Below are 22,196 nucleotides of genomic sequence, written 5' to 3'. Positions count from 1 at the left end.
TGACGTGTACGCCAGCGTTTTTTTCTTTTGCTAACAAAATTTGCTGCGTGAAGTTTTTAAAAACTCGAGCAAGAACGGCGTTCAAGAATTCACATGAAGTGTATGGTGTAGTGGAAGCTGGATGCTGGAGGAGAACAGTAGGACCTGTTGCACAGTTCCTCTCATCTCCTCTCTGTCAGTTGTAAAGCCTCTGTCCTGGTCCATCTCCAGTGCCACGCACTCTTCCACATCTTGGTAGCACAGCTCTCTGCTTGCCTTCACACCCTCTCTGTCTCTAGCCACTCCCCCAACTCCACTGTACTATCCTCCTAACAATGCTGCATTTTTATCTCAATCTCAGTTTTCAGTTTAGCCACAATTAAAAAAAAAAAGAAAAACGTTTTTCGTTTTTATAAAGTTGGTATTTATGTATTTAAATGTATTGAAAAAGTTTTTTTTGGTCAGGGATCTGAAGTTCCCAAAGTTTTGATTGGTCACCTCTCTGTATGCTCGGACAGTTTTGTGAAGAGAGAGATTTAATTGAATAAACATTTGGTTGGATCCACAATATTGGACATTGTCAGCGATATTTTTGAATAATTTCTCAGTTTAGAATTCAATTATGTAAAATATTTACTTTGTATTTAGTAATTCAATTAACTTATTTGTAAAATGGTTTTAGAACCTCATATTTTTCGCCTCCATTTTCTTTCAAGACGAAATAAAAACCAAAGACTGATCAACCCGCCCGACGAGTATATGATTGTTAATGTTATTGTGTAACCACTTTACATCGAAACCAAAATGCTCTTTTTTGAATTGAAAATCACTCGGATCAATAGATAGAGTAAGGCATGCTTGCAAGAGTACGTGGCTTGTGCGGAGGTGGTAATTCCTAGGGGAATGTCCTTCCATTTCCAGAATCCTCCAGTAAGTTCCTAGTTGCGGTTAAGTGAGATACTATTAACAGTCCGCAAGTTTTCTGGTACTCATTCGACGATTAACTTCAACAACTTAGCTTAAAATAGATTTTGATAATTAAAAAGAAATAAATTATAACAGGAAATATTAATTTTGAGGCCCCGATTGAGTGTCCAATTAAGTGGTCCCTTCAAATTCGTCTTTGTGATTTAAGTATGTGTGTGTGTGTGTGAGAGAGAGAGAGAGAGAGAGAGAGAGAGCGAGAGGGAGAGAGAAAAGAGAAAGGTTGGGGAGAGTGTGCACAACTCAAAAAAACAAAAGTATCTCGCAGAAAGTTAAAATTAGAACTATTTCCGAACAAAATTGGTAAAAAATGTAAATATATCAATATATTTTATTTGAAAATTGAAAATTTCGTTTACATATTTCCCATTATTAGTGTTAAATAAACGTTCATTCCACTGAGACTGCACGTTAGAGGAAAGTCTGCCCCCCTCCTAACTCCAAAAATGCTATTAAGTTCTCTTTAGAAAATGTATCTAATAAATGTTAAGGTTCTACATACACTCAATATTATTATATCAAGTTCAAAGATTTGGGAACGTTTTTCGGAGCAGGAACGACTGAAAATTCGATTCAGGAAAGAGATATTTCTGATTGAATGGTTTGTTCAAGAGCAAATTTCCAGGTCCCTTGGCACCTAATTAAAACTGTCCGGTAGGACAGTTGTATAAGGGTTGATCGTCAAAAAATGCACGAAAAAGCGTAACGTTGAAAAACACCCAACTTTGACAATTTTTTTCTCTTTTTCTATAAAAGATAAAATTCCCAAATTTTCTTTATAATATAGGGCAAATCCTCCTTTATGACTATAATTTTTTGCACCAACACAGATCTAATAGATTTCGAGAAAAAAGTTGCTGAAAATGAGCAAAAACGGCATTTTCAAAAATTGGTCTTGTTGTTGTTGTTGTTGTTGTTGTTGTTGTTGTTGTTGTTGTTGTTGTTGTTGTTACCTTTTTTGTAATCATAATATTGAATTTGAGCTCTCTTTGTTTTTTTAGTTGTACCAATCAGAGACTGCAAATACGAGTACATACACAGGCCCTTTGTAATAAAACCCTTTTTTCGTTCCGAAGAGGGTGCCTCTAAACATATTCTTCCTGTTCTCAAAATCTGGGCAATAATTTTATTAATGAAGAGATAAAAAAAAAAATAAACAATAAAAAAGGACACAATTTGTCGCTTTAGATGGTGCCACAGGAAGAAAAATAGAGTAATGGGGAAGAGAATGAATATATGGGGAAAAGTTGGATGCATTGTTTTAAGTCGTTGCGGAAGTGAAATTTACGAAAAACAAAAAAAAAGCATTCGAGGGGTTATATGATATAGTTTTCTGATGTGGTTATAAATGGACAGAGAGAGACCGAGCGAGGAAACCAAGCCCTCCGGGTGGAGGTTTTTGTTTTTGTTTGAGAATGATGTCGGTGGTTGAAGTGAGCGAACGAACGAGTATATGGGGACGTTGTTGCAGTGTTGGTGAGGGCGAGATAAGGGCCGCGCTATCGCTGACAGACAGCCATCCCGAGCACGGCTATGAAAACATTTATGAAATATATTCAATGTGCCCGACGGTGATAAGGAGACTGCGGCTGCTGGCGGGCCAAACCTCCCCCAAACTGTTACCCAACAGCCACACTATGTTGTATCTTTCCCTTTCTATCTGTCTTCTTTTTAGTTTGGCGACGGCGGCCCTGCTTACAGGCGGACATAGTAGTATATAAGAAATCAATTCCATTGTAGGCAGCCTCAGCAATGAGGTGGAACAGAACTCTTAGTACGCACATCTCAGATCTGTTGCATACCTAGACCTTTCTACAGCCATTATATTTAATCGTCACCCAGTCTTCGCAGCATCTTATCCCACCTTACTTGTCCGGATAACGGAATGTAAACTAGACCTTTTATAAGATAGCGTCCCAATAATTATTACCTTATTTTTACTTCATAGTAAGGAATTTATCGGTTAGATTTTTGAAATTCATTTAACTTCAAAAAGAATATTTACAAAGAAAACTATAGTTACAAGGGAACACTGTCCAGAGAAAACGACAGAACATTGAGGAGGCTCCGATTACCGACAGCTTAAATTATTTAGTAATAATTGACCTACCAATTCAGCGAAATTGCTGGAAAAAAAAAATCGTTATCTGCAACATTAAGTTTAATAAAGGCAGAAGAGGAAGTAAACATGATAATTGTAAAAAAAAAAAAATGTTTTAATTATAGTAAATTAGGTACTTACAGACAAACGTACATAACAAAAGCTCTTGGGTGGGTCCATATTGTGATTTGTTCTTTTCTATTTCTATATCTTTGATGTGTGGGAGATGTTACAAATGATTGTGATTGGAAACAAAAGGAAACGGTCACCTTGATATGTTTTTTTACTTTTGTTTTATCCTTTAAACTTATCTATCATTCTTTTTGAATATGTTTGTGTCTATCTGTCTTAATGTCTGTCTCAACTATGATAAATCAAATGTTAATATTAAATGATTCAAAAAAAAAGAAGAAGATAAAAAAAAGTCCCTGATGTAGGTATAGATTTGAAGACATAAGCATGACTGTTAAAACTATAAAAACTTCTTCGTTTTTATAGTTTTAACAGTGGTTATTGTGCAATGCTTCTTAAGCTGCCCGAAGTTGTAGCTTCCAATTGAGTTCGTAAGATCTTTTAGTGTTAATTGTTGTAAAATAATTTGAATGATTTACTTTTCCTTTGTAGATGGATATACAGTGGTCAAAAAAAAGTATTCATACACTAAGTTTTCTTACTTTATCTACTGAACTTTTGTTTCTAGGATGACTATTTCTTCAGCACTGAAATCGAAGATAGTAACCATGAATTTAATGCTCTCATTTTCTTTTATAAACATAAAGAATTGATTAAAAAGTAGAAAAATAATTTACTGTATGCAAAATAAGTATTCATACACACAGTCTGAACGTTATAATTAACGCAAAACTAAAGACCTAATATTTTGTAAGCAATCCCTTTGCATTTGTTATTTCCTGAAGCCTCCTTGGTATAGATTCCACCAGGTTTGGTGTCTCTTGAGATGTGATTTCTGCCCATGATTTCTTTAAATTGGTTATGACCTCTTTTCTGGAAGAACATTTCAATTTTCAAATTTTCCGTCCCAAATAAGACCATAAATTTTCAATAGGGTTTATATACGGAGACTGTGGAGGGGTGACCAGTTGTTTTCGGGCATTATAAAGCAGCCATTCCTTAGTTTTTTTGGGCTGTATGTTTGGGATCGATATCCTGTTGAAAGAAGTATGTGCTTTCGATTCCCAATTTACCAGCACTTTTGCTTAAATTATGGCGGAGTATGTCCACGTACCTTTCAGAGTTAAGAGTATCATCGATGACGACAAGTTCTCCCATCCCCGCAGCAGTCCCATACCATCACACAGCCTCCTCCTTGCTGGACAGTTTTTATTATGATTTTTGCTTCAAGTTCCCTATTACTTATAAATTGTTTTTCTGCTTTTTAATCAATTCTTTATGTTTATAAAAGAAAATGAGAGCATTAAATTAATTGTTATTTTCTTCGATTTCAGGTCTGAACAATTATTCATCCTAGAAACAAAAGTTCAGTAGATAAAGTAAGAAAACTTAGTGTATGAATACTTTTTTTGACCACCTGTATGTTCATTCTCCTTCCTCCCTCTTCAACCCCTTCTTACTGTGTAACTTAGTATATAATTGTTTAAACAACGCAAAATCTCAGACAGCTCTAACATCCTGTTTAGAGAACACTCAAACAAAGTCTTAAATTAAAATTCCTCATCCGGTTCACCTATTAAAAATAAATAAATAAGGAGAGCCTTTTAGGTTTATATTTATTGGCTAACTTGGCTGACGGACAGATTGTCCATTGTCCTGTAGGTGTTGTATTATTTATCGTTATATTTTTAATGTACTTATTTCCAATAAAACACTATTCTATTCTATTGTAGATAAAAACTGTTACTCGTTTGTGGCAACCGCTAAGTTGTGTGAACTACCTTTAAATGAACTGCTTGGTATAGTAGAACTCAACTCGCCATTTATTAGCACAATCTATGCCGAAGAGTTTGAAGGTTACAACATATTAATTATTATGTTACATAATAAAATGAACTGACAAACACACTCGCCTCGTTTACGATCTTACTCCATTCCATCTCAATGCATTCTTCATTACAAGGGTTGTCAGCTGTCATTTTTTTCCCCCCCAACATCTGCCTAACGTTTGATATGTTGTAAAATTGGATTACATAATCAATCAGCTATGATATACTTAAGACAACTATAAAATTGATTCCCTTGTAAGATAAGATCATAGCTTGTACTATAGTATTAACGATCTAGCAATATTAGTTGGGCGTCAAATTGAAATTTGCATTTGAAATTAACATTTTGTGCAGCGGCCAAATCTATAATTTATACAAGATGTAAATATATTTGTGTGCTATTACAGCTGCTGTTGCGTGAGTTTACTGATGACTGATTATCATTATATTGTAATTGTAATAATAGCAATCATTATGATGCATAGTGTAATTTAATAGAATTAATTGTAATATTATATTAAACTAATGGACACATGAGCCGTTCACTGCACAAACCGATTAACTCCATTTTTTGAAATGTCCTAAATTTAAATGTCAAATCAAAATAAAGAGTAAAACCATTAAAGGAGAAAAAATTTTGTTGACCTAATTTATTTCGGAAGCCATTTTGATTAACTCAGTGCTCTAAGGTAAATCGTTGCAATAATTCAACTCAAATTCAGTAGCAGGTGCTTGAATGATAACGGTAAATTTATTTGAATTTATATTGTAAACGGGATTTTGAAAAAAACAATGTACATTATTTCATCGCATTTCTCCCACTTTATGGAGTTAATCGAATTGTGCAGTGAACGGCTGGTACATCCTGAATTTGTAAAGCGAATGTTGCATTCATCTCCGAGTCTGATTTGGAACGAAGTCTAGTGATGAGGCTGAGAATTAGTACAAGATATTTATCTTTTAAATATTGTTCCAAGTTATGAGTGATTGTTAGTAAATGTATGAAGAACCAGAACTAATGTGTTCTGGGTGTCCTACACCACACCATAAACTCTTTTTGTTCCGACATTGTGACATTTTACCTGCAACAAGCTAACCCACTCCACAATAATGACTCAGCATCTTGTGTTTTCAATGTTCTGTTGCTGGAACAATTGTTCTGTATTTTGCCTCCTCTTCTCCCTCGTACACTTTAACGTACTTCTCAGGTCCTAAAATCATTAACAGCCCTCAGTACTGTTTTGTTCTAAAATATATTACTTTTCTTATTTTATAGTATATATCGTCAAAAAAAGTGCACGAAAAAGCGAAATGTTGTAAAAAATCCTATTTTGATAATTTGTTTTCTCTTTTTCTATAAAAGATAACATTTCCACATTTTCAGATTTTGTGTACTTCTTCTTGTTGTAGTTGTTATTGTTGTTACTTTTTCTGTAAACAACGTAGCGCCTAAACGCGTGGACCGTTTTTCATGAATAGGGATAATTCGATTTGCAATTTTATGTAGATGCGCCTTTTAGGGGTCTCAAAGCTGTCTAGAAAACTAGAGGTATCAACTTTCTTAAACTGTAAGTTTTTTTTTTTTGGAAAGGAGGAATTATAAAATGTGCAAATTATAATATTATTCACCTTACCTATATCTTAAGGAGAGTGCAGGTTATATATTTTGAGATTAAACCTTAAGTTCCCGTTTTGATGTCTTTCAACACACATTTACTCGACTTTCTCGTGATTCTAACTCATTAAAACTGTCCGGTAGGACAGTTGTATAAGGGTTGACCATCAAAAACTGCACGAAAAAGTGTAACGTTGAAAAACACCCAACTTTGACAATTTTTTTCTATTTTTCTATAAAAGATAAAATTCCCAAATTTTCTTTATAATATAGGGCAAATCCTCCTTTATAACTGTAATTTTTTTGCAACCACCCAGATCTAATAGGTTTCGAGAAAAAAGTTGCCGAAAATGAGCAAAAACGGCTTTTTCAAAAAATGTTCTTGTTCTTGTTGTTGTTGTTGTTCTTGTTGTTGTTACCTTTTTTGTAAACAACGCAGCGCCTAAACGCGCGAACCGATTTTCATGAATGAGGTGTCATTCGATTCGGAATTTTATGTAGATGTGCCTTTTGGGGGTCTCGGCCCTGTACATCGAATGGGAGAGGAGTTAGCCCCCTTTATGTAAGGCCCCCTCCAAAATTATTATTACTAATTACTCTGTAAATCTTGGCCCGATTTTGATAAAATTTGGTAGGATGATAGGGTTAGGGCTCCCCTACCTAACAATAAAGCGACGATCTGCTCTTACACTTGTTAAGGGGAAGTATAGCAATCGTTTCAAATTATCGACACGTGAACCGATTTCATGAATGAAGTGTCATTCGAATCGAAATTTTGTACAGATTTGTACTTTAAAAGTCTCGACGCTATGCCTCATAAGGAGGGGAGTTCGCCCCACCCAAATAAGGCCCTTTCTAAAACTATTATTACCAATATTTCTACAAAGCTTAGTCCGATTTTGATAAAATTTAGCTCAAATAAGTGGTTAAAGCTCCTCTACGTGGCTGTGAAGTGCCATCATGCTCTTACACCTACTAAGAGGAAGTACTGCAATCGTTAAAATTATCAATGAGTGAACCGATTTACATCAATGAATTGTCGTTCGATTCAAAATCTTTGCCTTTTAGGGAGAAGTACTGTAATCGCAGTTTATTTTTCTTGCTCCTCTTAAAAGGAAGTACTGAAATCGCAGTTTAATTTTGCTATTTACGTACAAATACCTTCCTATTTTATTCAAAACGCTTTCTCAAAAAAATGGTTATTGAGGATGGTTTGGGGACCGCAACTATAATCATTCTTTAAAAAGATCTCTCCAGTGGTAGTTACGGTTCCGATTTAACACCTTATCAGGTTATAATGATAGAATAGCTTATTCCAAATTTTAAAAAATCTGTAAAGCAGACGTAACTTTGCAAATAGACAAAAAGGAAAATCTATCCAAAAGGTACAAAAATCTCCTTAACAAAAACTTACAGTTTTAAAAGTTAAGTATAAGGGTTGATTAAACGCCAAAAGGTACACAAATCAGCAGTTCCCAACATTTCATTAATACTTCATTGATATAATTTAAGTAATTTTACTGCATTAACTTTTCCTTCACATTTTTTAGAATTTATTAGATGTCACAGACCCTTATGCTGGCCAGTTCATTCATAATATTTTTTTATTATAATTATGATAAAATGAGTGATGAATTATTCTGAGTAGTCACATATACATGCATGTTAAAGTAGAAAAAAACAAAGTTAGAGTCGGCCACTTTTTAAATTTCAATCACGGAGGATTCAAAACAATATTTCAGTCTTAAATTCGTCTTACCGAAATATTCGTGAGCACGAATAACATACATTTAATAACAAGTAGATTATTCAACAATATTTACTCATTTCTCAATTGTAATTTAATTTAGTCCCCCTAATTTTACTTATGGTAAAATACTGGAATAATTAGCTGTCCTAAAAATATGCATATCTTTATTTTCTTTATTTTATATTACATATATATAAAATTGTGGGAAGAACACCTAGATTGAGAATGTAATTGAAGAAAACTATATTATTTGCGATAAAGCCAGATTATTTATTACTTATTATTACAAACGTTTGACTACAACATAAAATAACAATTACTTTAATCGAAGAATGAACTTAAACCAATGATTTTTATTTAAAAATTAAAATAAATGCATAAAATCATTGATGTAAAAAAAGTTTATGAATTTTTTAGCCTCTTATTTTTTTTATATTTTTTATAACGTTTTCTTTTTCACCTGTGATTAATAGTTTGATTATTATAGATAAATAGATATTACAGTCAATCTAAGTTAAATGGTGTGCTACTTGAGTAAATATTTTGTAGACGAAAATGGCCAGCATAAGGGTCTGTGACATCTAATAAATTCTAAAAAATGTGAAGGAAAAGTTAATGCAGTAAAATTACTTAAATTATATCAATGAAGTATTAATGAAATGTTGGGAACTGCTGATTTGTGTACCTTTTGGCGTTTAATCAACCCTTATACTTAACTTTTAAAACTGTAAGTTTTTGTTAAGGAGTCCATTACAACTAATGAGTATGATGTAATTGTTTGGGTATTTAATATAATATAGTTATTAGCCATAAATAAACTTTTACTTCTTCCAGGGCCCAATGGATCTATTAAGTCAAAGTGTTAAGTTTTTCACTGCCGGAGAAGGGAAAAGGAAAACTAATTTATTAATTTTGAAAATATGTGGAACGCTTAAACAAAGTAAAAAAAACTACCACACGTTGCCTTGGCGCTGATAAACCTAAACTTATCGCTGGTGTGCCTGTTCTATAGCGACACTCTACTGATATATAAGTAGAGATATTACCTCTGGCAACCTCGATAGAAAAAAAAAAAAATAGGTTCCACTTGTTCTTATCTTTAGCCCCTGATAGAGTGCCTATGTTTTAAAGTATATTTGAAAACCTCAGTGGAAACAGTTTGATGAACCGAAAAAGCCTATAGTTAATCGGTCTATCTAATTTATATAATTTATTTCTCTCTATATATTCTGGATTTTCTGCCTAACAAACTTTCTCCACATTACTTGCTATTCTGAGATCATGGGAAATAGAAAATTTAAAAAACTTTCTGCCATCCACAATTACCCAAGAAATTTTAAGAAAAATTAAATTTTCGATGATAGAAAGAACACAGGGTACAGGCAAACTTTGTAAATCGTTTAACCACTGTTTGGGTCTACACCATACCTTTACATTGAATACCACAATTAAATACCACTCGCTTGCTGCGATTTAGGGTCGTACTGAAGATTTAAAGTACTTAATAAGTCTGACTAGCTAGGCAAACTGAGCTCCTTCTTATGGGATCTTCTGCACTACTAATTACCTTAAGAGCTTGATATTCTTTATCTATTTTTCCAAACGCAGACGTCTTAAAGTTAATTCATAAAATATAAACTTGATTTCATTAAAAATGCCTGAAATCAGTAATTATTTGAAACTTCTAATTTCTTTTCGAATTTAGACACCAGTTACAAAACACTATTTTAGAGAAGTAAATGATATTTTAATAAAAAAACATTCAAGAGAATTTACTCATAAAACAGCGGTACATTTCTTGTCACGGTTACTGAGCCGCAAGGAATATCCCCAAATTCACGTTTGTCCCTTCAAAAAGTTTGAAATCCCACATTAGAATCTTATGATTCCGTTGAAAGATCATTTCATTATTTCCTATTTGTTAATTGATTTATAACAAGAAAAAAAAATTGTTGATAAATAAAATAATGGCTCTAAAATTACCTCCCTTTCTCTCCATCTCTTCTTCTATCTCGTCTTTTTTTTATTATTCAAATTAGAGTACAGGTTCGAAGCTATTTCAAACTGTTAGTTCTATTTTTTTTTTTAAATTAATTAATTGTTTACATATATAATTATATTGTTTTGACTGTCATATCAATGTTAAGTGATTTTGAATGGCTTTAATTTCTTTTAAAAAGTAATTAAGTAGGCTGTGTTTTTTTTTTTGTAAAGAAGTTTATTGAATGCAGGTGTAGAAGAGGAGAGAAAGTAAATGTATATAAAAACGAGCTGAAGGTTGGTAGAATTATAGCGCAGTAACTATCAGCTGTGTTGACGTTGAGCCGTTAATGGGACAACCTTTATTTTTATGGAGGGCTCCTCTCTATTCCCCAGACTTTTTCTTTTTTTTCTTTAATCTAATTCCTATCTATCCATCTTATACATACTTCTCTCTTTTGTGCGTGTTTTATCTTTTGTAGGAAGCTGTGAGGATTGATTGTCTAGGAGATTGGTCTCTACTTTTTTTAAAAAGTGCCTTTAATACTAATGGAATATTGATTAAAAACTATCATGCCCCTCTCTCATTTACTCACACGTATTATACCCACACATCCTCTCGCTCTATACAGAGATTACCTCGTTTTAAAATAATCACTCAAGATATATTGTTTGTTTATTCTATAGAATTTGTTAATTTTATAACAGGATTTAGGCAAAGTATCAGTTTTCTGAATAAAAATAACTATTTTTTTTTTATTTGTAGGTAGATATTTTCTGAATAAATAACAAAATAATCCGGTACTAAAAATTTATAAAGAAGCGCCTATTTTCTTTACTTTTTGAATTTGAAAAGTTTATTTACAATTTAAAAACGGTTATACAAATATATATATTCAAAAGGAGGTTTCAGGCTGCAGTGCCTATTATACTCTCAACCATGATTTTTACTTTGATAAATAGTCCAGACTTAATATAAGGTAAAAAAAACCTTACAACATAGAGTTAAATTATAGCAGGATATGCCTTTTGTGCTTATATTTTTTATAACTAAGTGAACTTAAGTTATAGTCTACAATATTTTTTATATGTGGGTGGGGACTACGTACATAGGAAGTTACAAATTTTTCCGTAGCGCTATAGATAAATGTTGACACGCTGGCAACATCAAGTGCTACATGGGTGTCCACCGGGGGTATGACCCAACTAGCCTTAAGCATTTGTTTTGAACTCTTTGTAACTTCCCATAGTTGGTGCAACAAGTATTGGACCACACAGGAGCCGCATATAAGAGTACTGGACGGATATAAAGATAGTAGTAAATTAGTTTTTTATTAAGAAAATCTATGTTAAAGTTGCGGTTCAAAAGAGGAAAGAGACTGCACATAATTCCTACCGCTTTATCGGACACTGATTTTCTTTATAATTTAACTACATCTGAGGTGATTGACGCCCCGGAGGTTTTTTTCAGTATTCTCCCGTTTCTGACAGGACAGTCTGTACATAAGATCTAAGATGTGTCTAGGAGAGAGAAAACACTAAGGGCGCCAGGAACGGATTTGAACCCTTGGATCTCTACGTGAGAACCACTGATCCCTAATCGTTGTTTATTATATCACGAAGTTGGTCCTGCACTCTAAGACATTGCTACCATGAAGGCTTATGGTACTATCCCCTTGAAATAAAGCCATCCCACTTTACGACGTCCAGGATGTCCTACTCTGTGCAAACCTGAATTAATCGGTTGCCAACTTTTAAAACGGGGGAAAATCAGGGAGGCACCAGTTAGTTCCGTTATCACTGACGGTCGAAAAGGAAGTTCACAGTCAAAGAAATAAAAGTTGAGTAATATAACGCCATAATTAGATATACATAGAACTTATTTTTTTTATGCGCAGTTAAATTTTTTTATTCTTTCTCTAGAAGGAATAATTCATATTTGTGCAGTTTAGTGGGTAAGGAGAGTTTTTTATGAAGCTATGAGGTGAGTTGAGGAAGTGGTACTGTTACCTTCCCAGGTCGGCGTTTCAACTGGGCAGGATGAGAAAACAACCATTGCACACAGAACTTAGCATACCTTGCTTCAACTCATCTACCGCACAGTGTCTCTTATCTGGAACTCGGACATCGGCTCTGCTGGTAGCCTCTGTGTAGAGGGAGGTGTGAAAAACTCTCTTGGTAGTCGTCGTCTTTTTTTGGTGAAGATGATGATAAATCTGAGAGCGCTAAAGGGGGGGAAGTGTGTGTGCCCAGTTTGGTGGATCTCACTTCTAGACCGCTGATAACATTATTACTAGCGGTAGACGCACGTTCTCTTTGCACACAACTCGGAGCTTTACTGATAAGGCCACAATTACCCTACTACAACCACTACTAGCAACTACTCTCGCTAAAAAAGGGTTGCCCTACAAAACATCGTAACCCTTCCATGTACAACTGAGCACGACCGGCCCAACCTCTAGTTCAGTTGGACATGTTTTGTACCCTGACTTTATAATTGTACCCATCGCTATCTCTTCTTGTTTATCAGGTGGCTTTCACTCTTTGTTTTGTGTCCTTGTCTCGTCACCATCCTCGTACATAATACCCCAAAAAAACTGGGAGACAATCTCCTGCCCTTACATTTCCCGTTTAGTGCGTTTCCGATTTACAACTTTATTACACAAGAAGTATTAAACGTCCTACAATCCTTTAAAAGGCAGTTTAGAGAGCTTTTCTGTCTCTCTTTCTGCTCTGAGGGTATGCACATGTCGCCTTAATACTAACATCAATCAAGCAATCAGTTGATGGGAGCTGCAGGTTTTTCCTTCCTTTATCCCTTCATTCAGTATTCTTCACATCTTTAGCTTTCTCCATACTATAGTTATGAGGGTTATAATGTATTGTACATTGGCACTTCATGTATTTATTTATTGCACACATTATAATAAAGATTTATATATCCATCTATGCAGTTCATGGGGCTGTTCTATCTTCACGTTCATTTTGATAAGAATTTATACCTTTAGCGTGGAGACCATCAGCAACAAGAAACTATTTCTATAAATAATCATGGTACGGACAACTAAGACGTATGAAAGGACCCAAATCTAAACTAACCACATCTAACAAACTATTCCTCTACAAGACGTTGCTTCAATCCATTTGGACTTATGGATCAGAGCTGTGGGGCTCAACTAAACCCTCCAATCTCTCCCGCATCCAATCCTTCCAATCAAAAGCCCTCCGCCGTATTGTAAATGCTCGCTATTATATAACCTCAACGGCCTAAATATTCTTTTTGTCACTGAAACAATCCATTCACGATTCCTCAATTTCCACAAAAGCCTATCCTGTCATCCCAATTCAACACCTCAAACATCTTTGCTTTATCAACCCATCCTGATAATCCATTAAGACTTCTAAAACGACGTTGTCCTCGTGATCTCCTAACCTAGACCTTTCCACAACTAAAATTCCCGAGAGTGTCTCTCCTCCTTACGGTTACGGTGCGCGTCGGCTATGCCAAGCAGCTTTCGCATCCTGTATTGTACTTGTACCATTCACACTTTGCCTGGTGTAAATGTATTCTTATACAGGTTGCAAATAAATGAATTAAAGGAAAAAAAAAGAAATCATTAAAGATGTATTTTTGCTTTTTATCCCAGGTCATAAAACAAAAAATTTGAAAAATATTAAGTAAATTCTTGCCGGATTATATGATTTAGTGCAGACACAAGATTGCTTGCAAGCAGAAATTTAGAATCAGTTTCAAAGTACCTTTTCTACGTCAGAACTCTTTCCGTCTCAAACTGATAACAAACAATAAGATAATAAAATAATTTTTCAATGATTTTTATTATTATTATTTAATTTATTGTGGCCAATTTTGTATCTATCTTGATTGGCCGATTAACATGGTAGACATCAAGATGAAATTCTGACTGTACGAGGAGAATTGGAAACCGAATTTACACGGGGTAAAAGTGTATTTATTATTTACTTTTTTTGCTTTCTTATTCTTTGTTTAAGGCTTCATCAAATAGGAATGTATTATGTATTTATTTATTCAATACATATGTTTCCACAGTTTGTTCTTCTTTACAATGCAGTCGTACTTTCAGTTTTTGTTTTGTTTTCAAGAAAGTGGCTTCATTGAAATTTCATCTCATGTTTGTATTTATAAAGTTGAACAAACCGACAATCAGAGTACTGTCTGCATTTTTTTTTCCTTGCTACAAAGTTTTCTTCTACTTGGTTCTGCTCCCTTTTCTTGATGAATTATAGTCTTATTAACAAAAAAAGAAAAACAGGAATTCAATTAATAAATAAGAAATAATTTAACTTGCAATTTCTTTTTTCTTCGATAAAAACTATTTAAAAATGCATAAATTTTATATTTCCTCATAAAAAAAATGAAAAATTTACACAAAATTTGCACGTCACTGTTGCACTAATGCACTTACTGTTATGTGTATTAATCACATTTGCCTTTGAGGCTAGTTCATTAAATCACTTCACTACGTTATCATTTAGTCGTTATGCACTGCCACGCTGTTTTTTTTTTTCTATTTTTTATTTTGTAATGAACTCAATTTTAATTATGCACATGAAAAACTTTTTATCTGGATTTTATTAAAATTTTAATGCACTTTTAATTAATAAATTAATAAATAATTAATAATAATAAGTCGGGAGGAAAGCCAAACAGCATAAAACTTCTAAATATGCATACTTCTCTGAATATTTAAACTCTCAGTTGTTTCAGCTAATAAAACCAGTTCCAAACTATTTGGAACAACAATGTACTAATTACGAAGTATACCATCACCACAAGGTGAAGAGAAACATGTACTACTTGCTTACGAAATGATCCCTTTGAGTGAAAAAACAATGGAAATATTTTATGGTTGTGACCGGCCAGGGGCGGTATCCTTGCGGGCGCCAGATAGCCGAAGCTATCAGATACGATATCCCTAACCAGCCTCAAATAGAAAAATACCCTCTGGCGGGATAGCTCACTGGTGAGTGGAGGGAGGGTCCTGGTGACAATCACCCGGGGCGATAGGGAGTAAAATAAAATTATTTCTTGTGCTCAATGCACCAACAACAAAATACCTTTACTTAAGAAAAAAATCATACAAAAAGGAAAATTTATGCTAAATACAAAATAATAATAAAAATATAAAACTCACAGACGATAGATAACATAAGCAGGCACTGGCCAGGCCGAACGCACGGTAGATAATGAATTTTTATATATATATATATATATTTTTTTTTTTTTGGAATGTTAGCTGTAAATAGCACCTGGTCTCGCAGTCCAAAGTTCAAATTTACATTATGCAGCAGCTCCTGCCATCTACGACTATTTTTCGGTTACATGGTTAATGCTTAAGTCTACGCTAGGCTATGAAATCACTTATCACATAAGTTGATAAGACAATGTCCGTGTAAGATTAGCGATCATGCTATAAGGCGAAAAAATATCGAATTTTGGACTAACGGTAAGATACAACTTATAAAAACAGGAACTAACCCAACGGAATGTGAAGGGGTGGCACAATTTTTCAACTGTTGGTGGCGGAAAATGCACTCGATTAGTGTTTGTTAATATTTCCGTTAATATGTGAATTTACAATTTCTGCTTTTAGTCCATTTGTACTCTGATGAGTTCCTAATATTATTGAAACAATAGCACAAAGTGTTAATATAGAAATGTCCCAAATTCAAATCACAAAATTTCTTAGGTTAATTACTTTAATTATACTGGTTTCAACATTGATTTGGTGTTTGCAATGGCTAACCCTTTTACCTGCATTTAAATTATAAAGAGATTCTAAATTGGGGTTGTGGTTATTTGCAGGAGATGGTTAGAAATCTCCAAAAGAATGAGTATTTAACCCGATTTCTCAGGTGATAAATGAGAGTTCGCTAAAACGAGTAGCCTTAGTTTTAATTCACAATTTCCAATAAAATTTTATTGAATTAAAGTAATGATAAAATTCTTGTTCTGTTTCAGGTAGGTGGTTTGCTGTAACATTATTTTATTTAAGGTATGTGATAAGTTGATTAACGTTCGATTTTTTGTATTTTTTGAACACTTAATTATCTCTTAGATGGTGAATAGAATATGATAAACCTCACTCATTACTTCCAGTTGTGGGTAGTACAAGAAAAATGTAATTTTCTGATAGAACCAGTACAATAAACGTCAACATACGCGTATCAGATGTAACATTGATATTTTACTCTAATTGATATTTTTATTGTAGTGAGTTTTATGGCTCCGATTTATGGCTCCATCAGTTTGAAACTCTAAATAGAATTTCCGGAAAACCCTAATCTTATCAAAGACATTTCTTACTTCAGACTTTTGGGTCTTCTAAGGATTTTTGGCTTTGTCAAGTGATTAATTTAGTTTCAGTTACGTATATTATTATTGGAATTTGATCAACCATGTTTGCTTTTATTAGTAAATTTAACAGAAAATTCAAACTTATTGGGGATTCTTATGTAGAGAGTTGTTTGAGATCTTTCGAGTATTGAGTTGACAGAATATTTTCAGTTCTCATAATTTCTCTCTTTGAATTTCTCATTATAATTAAAGGAAATGCTCTGTCAGGTACCTCATATTCTTCCACGATTTGATTGCCCATAATGAGAACTTATGCGTAATAAAATTTAAGTTGTTATCTAACTCTTGTTAGACGACAGTGTCTAGAGAGAGAGAGAAGTCGGAGAGTTTGTGTGAAGAAGTCTAAGTATAAGAGCTATGTAGTAAAGGTTTGGGCTGGGCAAGTTGTGAAGTACAGAGCGCGATATATCCTACGACAGGTATTGGCCATAAAGTAGCTTTATGGAAGATTGGACTGGGATTGAGAGATACTGGAAGATATTTCACTCCCCTCTATCTCTTTTCTAATAGAGATTCACATGCACATATAGGTCCCCTAAAAACAATGGGTAGATTGGATATAATGGGCGTTATATGGAAGATCAGAAGGTAGGTAGATGTATGGCTGGAAGGGATATCCTGTACAGACGGGCTGAACGCAAATATAGACAAGACTAGATAGAACAGTGGTGGAATTCCTCAACATACCGCATAGCATGTAGGGGAGGGGGAGGCTTTTTAGGCTTCAGCCAATGGTGCGGTGTAGGCTTTATCTAGAATCTGGGCACGTATATATCCAAGGAATAACTACCCAGATAAGAGCGTCCAGATAATGGAGATTAGGCTCCTATGTGTGCGTCAGCAAAGAGCTATTTGGTCTTCTGTGTGTTGTAGTGGTTGTAAGTTATTATTGATATGGCTTTTGAAAGTGTATCTCCTTTTCTGTGTGCGCGTGTGTTAGTGAGACTCAGGAAGGTTAGAGAATTTTAAGGAATGGAAACTGGCCAATATTTTGTACGTGTGTACGTACTACATCAGTATAAGTCTGTTATCTGTGGTGTGCTGGCGAGAGAAACAGAATCATTGGAAGTACCAGCTTCTTATCTGTTTAGGCGCGATTCCCTCTTACGTCCCTCATCAACCAACCGTCTATACTTTACAGGCAATGTGTGTTATTCATTTATAGATTCACATGCATGTAGAGGAGGATAGAGAGCGAATTTCGGGATAAAGATTCTCCCATAAAGTTCGCAACAGCTTTCCCTTACAGTTTTGTGGAAACCACCATCTCTTTTCTCCAACTCTAACACATAGATCTCAATATATTGCCAATCGATAACATCTCACACTTCGTAAATCGATATACTTTTATATTTGTTATGTGAGAGATAAACTTTTATAACAAAAAAACTAAAACTTTTTAATTAAAACAAAATGTCAGCGTAGAAAATGTGGTTAGGTTGGCAGTGTCGGATATCTTTGATTTTATCTGTCCCAGCATACATGTTGATTGCATCCTTAAGCGGTTTTGGACTTTCGTTCATCACCAGAGGAACATTAATCAGATTGGAGAAGAGATTTCAAAAAAAAAAAAAAAGACCAAAACCGGTCAGGGATACAATGAACATCATCATTCTACGATGGATAAAATAGAAAATGTCAACAGTCTATAAATTAAGCACTTTACCAAATCTTCATCTAACTTGAAGGCCGTTAATGAATTAAAATTTATTAATTTATTTTTTTTAAAACTTCTGTCCCCCTAAATCTTGAGATCTTTGGCCCCTAAAATTACTTGCTAATTGATGTCTAGACTCTGGCAAATTGGGATTCAATTGTTATTAATATTATTTTTAATTAAAGGCACGTTAATAACTGAGGTTATTGGCAACCGGAACTTTTTTCAGTGCACTGCCGGTCTTCGGACAGTATTCTCTCGTTACTGACAACACTGTCCATCACCGGACGGACAGTCAGCTGTAAGAAGCTCTTAGGAAGAGAAAATTACTTCTTCTTTTTTCCGTAAACCCGGTATCTCCAAGTAGGAATCCAGTATTTATTTTTTTTTGCTTTTTTTGGCATTGGCTTCCGCCATACAGCCCCAGCATCGTCTAGGTGCTTATCACTAGAATATCACTCACTCTCCATTCTTACTTATAAATACATTCGCTTCACACATTATATACAACACACTATATACAACTATTTACATAAACTACAGCTAATGGATGGATCAGTACTCTATATTCCTGCCATCCTTATAGCTTAACCGAAATTAAAATCACGTTATCCTTCTCTAATCATTTTCTTCCATTCATTCTAATCGGCTATAACTTTTAAATACATTCATATTTCATTGTTAGCTCTGCTATAGACTTAAGCACATAGATGTTGGTGGAGAATATTATGTCTTCGTAGCGAAATGGTGCTTCTAGATACCTGTATATGTCGTCGAACATTCGTTTCCTTTCTACCACATAACGTGGACATATCATTATTATATGTTTGAAATCCTCCTCCTCATTGCAATCTACGCAAAGAGGAGAGGACCTTTTGTTGATCCTGTGAAGATACGATCCGCACACCGCGTGGTTCGCTCTCAGCCTGCTTATTGTTGCAACAACCCATTTATTAGTGACAGTTCCCTTAAACCATGGTTGTCTAGGTAACCGATTTGCCATAGTTTTATAGAATCTTCCTTTATTACCATTACTGTAATCTGTCTGCCATTTTCGTAGTGCTGCTTTTGCAATTAGGCATTTTATTGTTATTATATGCCTAAAGGTGCTACTAGTGAATATAATGATGCGTACATATGGTAAATAATTGGGGGGTAGCGTGAATTATTGCAATCCAGTCATAACCAACAATCGTTCGTAAGACCAACGGCGCCTCAACCATTTTCAAAAATTTGACTGTGAAGTCAAATTGCCCATGGTAGATTTAAAAACTTCAGAAACCAAAGGATTGTTATAGTCTTCTGTGACTAGTCAGGTTACTAACATAGTAAGGAGCGTTTTTTCAATGCAATGGAGGATTTTCGATGACTTTAGCTAACTGAATCATAGTATTCGCAAGAAGGGCAAGATAATAATCGGCTCTTATTCTATAACGTTAAATTTGAGCGTTTGTATTTGTAGTCTAGCTAGTAGTCTGAATCTCTTGTGAGTTCAATAAATCTTGTTCTTGAGGTTGTCTCTAGTCTTGGTAAAGTCCAATAATAACGCAAATGGTCGGTTGGTGGAACAGAACTATTGTACAAGGAAAAATGGGTGCAAATATCTCTGAATTCAAAAAGAATTCACTAAGTTGTAGTTCACCAATGTTAGGGACAATAAGATCATTTGTTGCTGAAATTCCCAGTTTCATGATAATTGATAATTACTTGATCAGAAAAGATAATCAATCACTTAAACAGGGTTTTCCCTTTTTCGTTTTGTATTTTACTTTAGTTTCCTTGTAGTGACAATTCCATCTTTAGGAGAAGTTTAAGAATTACAGTAATTACGTTGTCGAGTAGATTTCCCCATCATCTTTTATTAAACATTGTAATTTTAAAAAGCTAAGAGAGCAAAAAATAATAATAATTGTGACTTTGTGCGAAATTTCATCCTTATAAAACTAATAATAAAAAAAAAAAATTAAATAAATACAAAGATTTCAGATCGTGCTCCTTTTTTTCTTGATACTGTATCTTGGGTATGTAATATTGCCAGAGTATGGAGTAGAAGAATAACAACACCTAGATGGTTATCTTATTGTGTGTCAGTGTGCGTGTAGGAGACATTACTAAAGCACTATGTAACTTTAGAATGTATATAGAATGATTAATATAAAGAAATGAGTTGCGATGAAGGTGACAGACCGCTAGATAAAAGATACTAATCATATTTCTTCTACTACGTCTCCTTCGCAGTCTTCGTGCTTCTCTTGCGCCCATCTCCACAACCACTACCAAACCTTCCAACTATATAACCACTCTTATACTTGGTACAAACTCCTCTTCTCATACTAACTGACACACACTTGCTCCTCATAGATACACTTCTTATCTGGCCAGATCTACAATTGAAAGAGAGAACCAAACATCCCTGTCTCTCTTTTACCTCTTACCTTCTTTACACTCCCTCCGTTGTATGAGTTTCATTTTTTTTTTGTAATGTTACTGATATAATATCAGTCACTATTACCAACACATACATACATACTTCTAAATATATATTATATACTTCTCTAACTCCCTCATTCTTAACATATATTTCTTCTTTAGTAAATAGTACATGAAGAAAGAATTTCTACCTCCACAATATTTCTTTGCGCAATACATTCCTTTCAATAAGCTGTCATTCAAAAATAGGGAGGCTGCAATCTGAATGATAGATAAATATAATTTTTATGTCTTATCTCCGCTGGAAATGTCATCATCATTCCATCCATAAAATGTAGAAATAAATGGCAGTTATCCTAGTGAAAAAAGTCATAAAAAAAATTGAAAATACTATTTTTTCTTATGAAATACTCACACTTTTCCTCTTATTCTTATGATTTTCTTCAAATTGGGAAAGTTTTTCTAATGTTAATTCAATTTAAATTCTCTGAAGAAAAGATTTTTCAGTAGAGCGTAATATCCTGGAACAACAGATTTTCAAGGCGATTGGTTTTTATCAATCAAAGTTAGTTAATCTCGTTCTAGAGAATTACATTTCTAGTTAAGCGATTCTTTTTGGACTCGGAAGTTTTTAGAAACAGTTTTTTTAAATCTCACTGTTATTACACAGTAGTTAAAAGCGTGTTTTTCGATTAAATGATTCTTCTAAGAGATCTACGTGCTACCTCATCATCATGGAAATGAATTTCCCTGAAACAAGTTTAAAATCCAAAGTATTTGCCTTTAAGGTAGACGATTAGTTGTGATAGTTATCAAATTTAAAGAAATTAGCTGAAATGGTTTTTTTTTTTAACTGTGGAAAACTGGAAAACCCTAAAGTAATTGACTCTTCTGGTAACAGCATTTTCTTCAAATTAGAAAGATTATGGAACAACTCGTTTATTCTTTACACGAGACTTCTTTTTATACAAAGATCGTAGATCTAAATATGGGCAATGTATTGTATGCTTCAAGTTCTTAGAGACTGGTTGATCACGTTATTTTAAAAAAAAACTTTTTTTGTGTCTTAGTGCTCCCCCAATATGGATACTTCCCACAAAAACTCAGTTTCGAAACTTGGCACGATTACATGACTTCCCATTACCAGTAGTTAGAAAAAAAAATCCCGTAATACTCGATGGAGCAGCGGTTATTGTTCAGTAAAAGGCACATCCTTCAACTACATTTTCAGCAGAAAAATTAGTCATACCGGAGATCAATTGGGTTCGGATAGAGGAGTCGATGTTCCTTATCACGTTGAATGAAGCTACTCTGTTTGAAGAGATATCTTTACCACAATTGA

General features: G+C 34.1%; 1 protein-coding gene across 3 annotated transcripts in view; it reads left to right on the top strand.

The window, feature by feature from the left end:
- Nucleotides 1–22,196, top strand: part of ush (Zinc finger protein ush) — a 357,628-nt gene that overhangs the window by 188,463 nt on the left and 146,969 nt on the right. Inside the window, exon 1 of one of the 3 annotated variants that reach the window (XM_074130558.1) lies at nucleotides 16,372–16,405. The exons of the other annotated variants lie outside the window; for them this stretch is intronic. The gene's annotated coding sequence lies outside the window, so the exon portion shown is untranslated. Of the gene's footprint in view, nucleotides 1–16,371; nucleotides 16,406–22,196 lie in introns of those variants that run through there. 3 annotated transcript variants of the gene reach the window in all.

Source organism: Rhodnius prolixus, unplaced genomic scaffold (genome assembly GCF_049639745.1).
Source record: "Rhodnius prolixus isolate KJV_2025 unplaced genomic scaffold, Rpr scaffold_4, whole genome shotgun sequence".
NCBI classification, from domain to species: Eukaryota; Metazoa; Arthropoda; class Insecta; order Hemiptera; family Reduviidae; genus Rhodnius; species Rhodnius prolixus.
The sequence above is the reverse complement of the archived record's forward strand: the minus strand, read 5'-3'. Positions and strand labels throughout refer to the sequence as shown.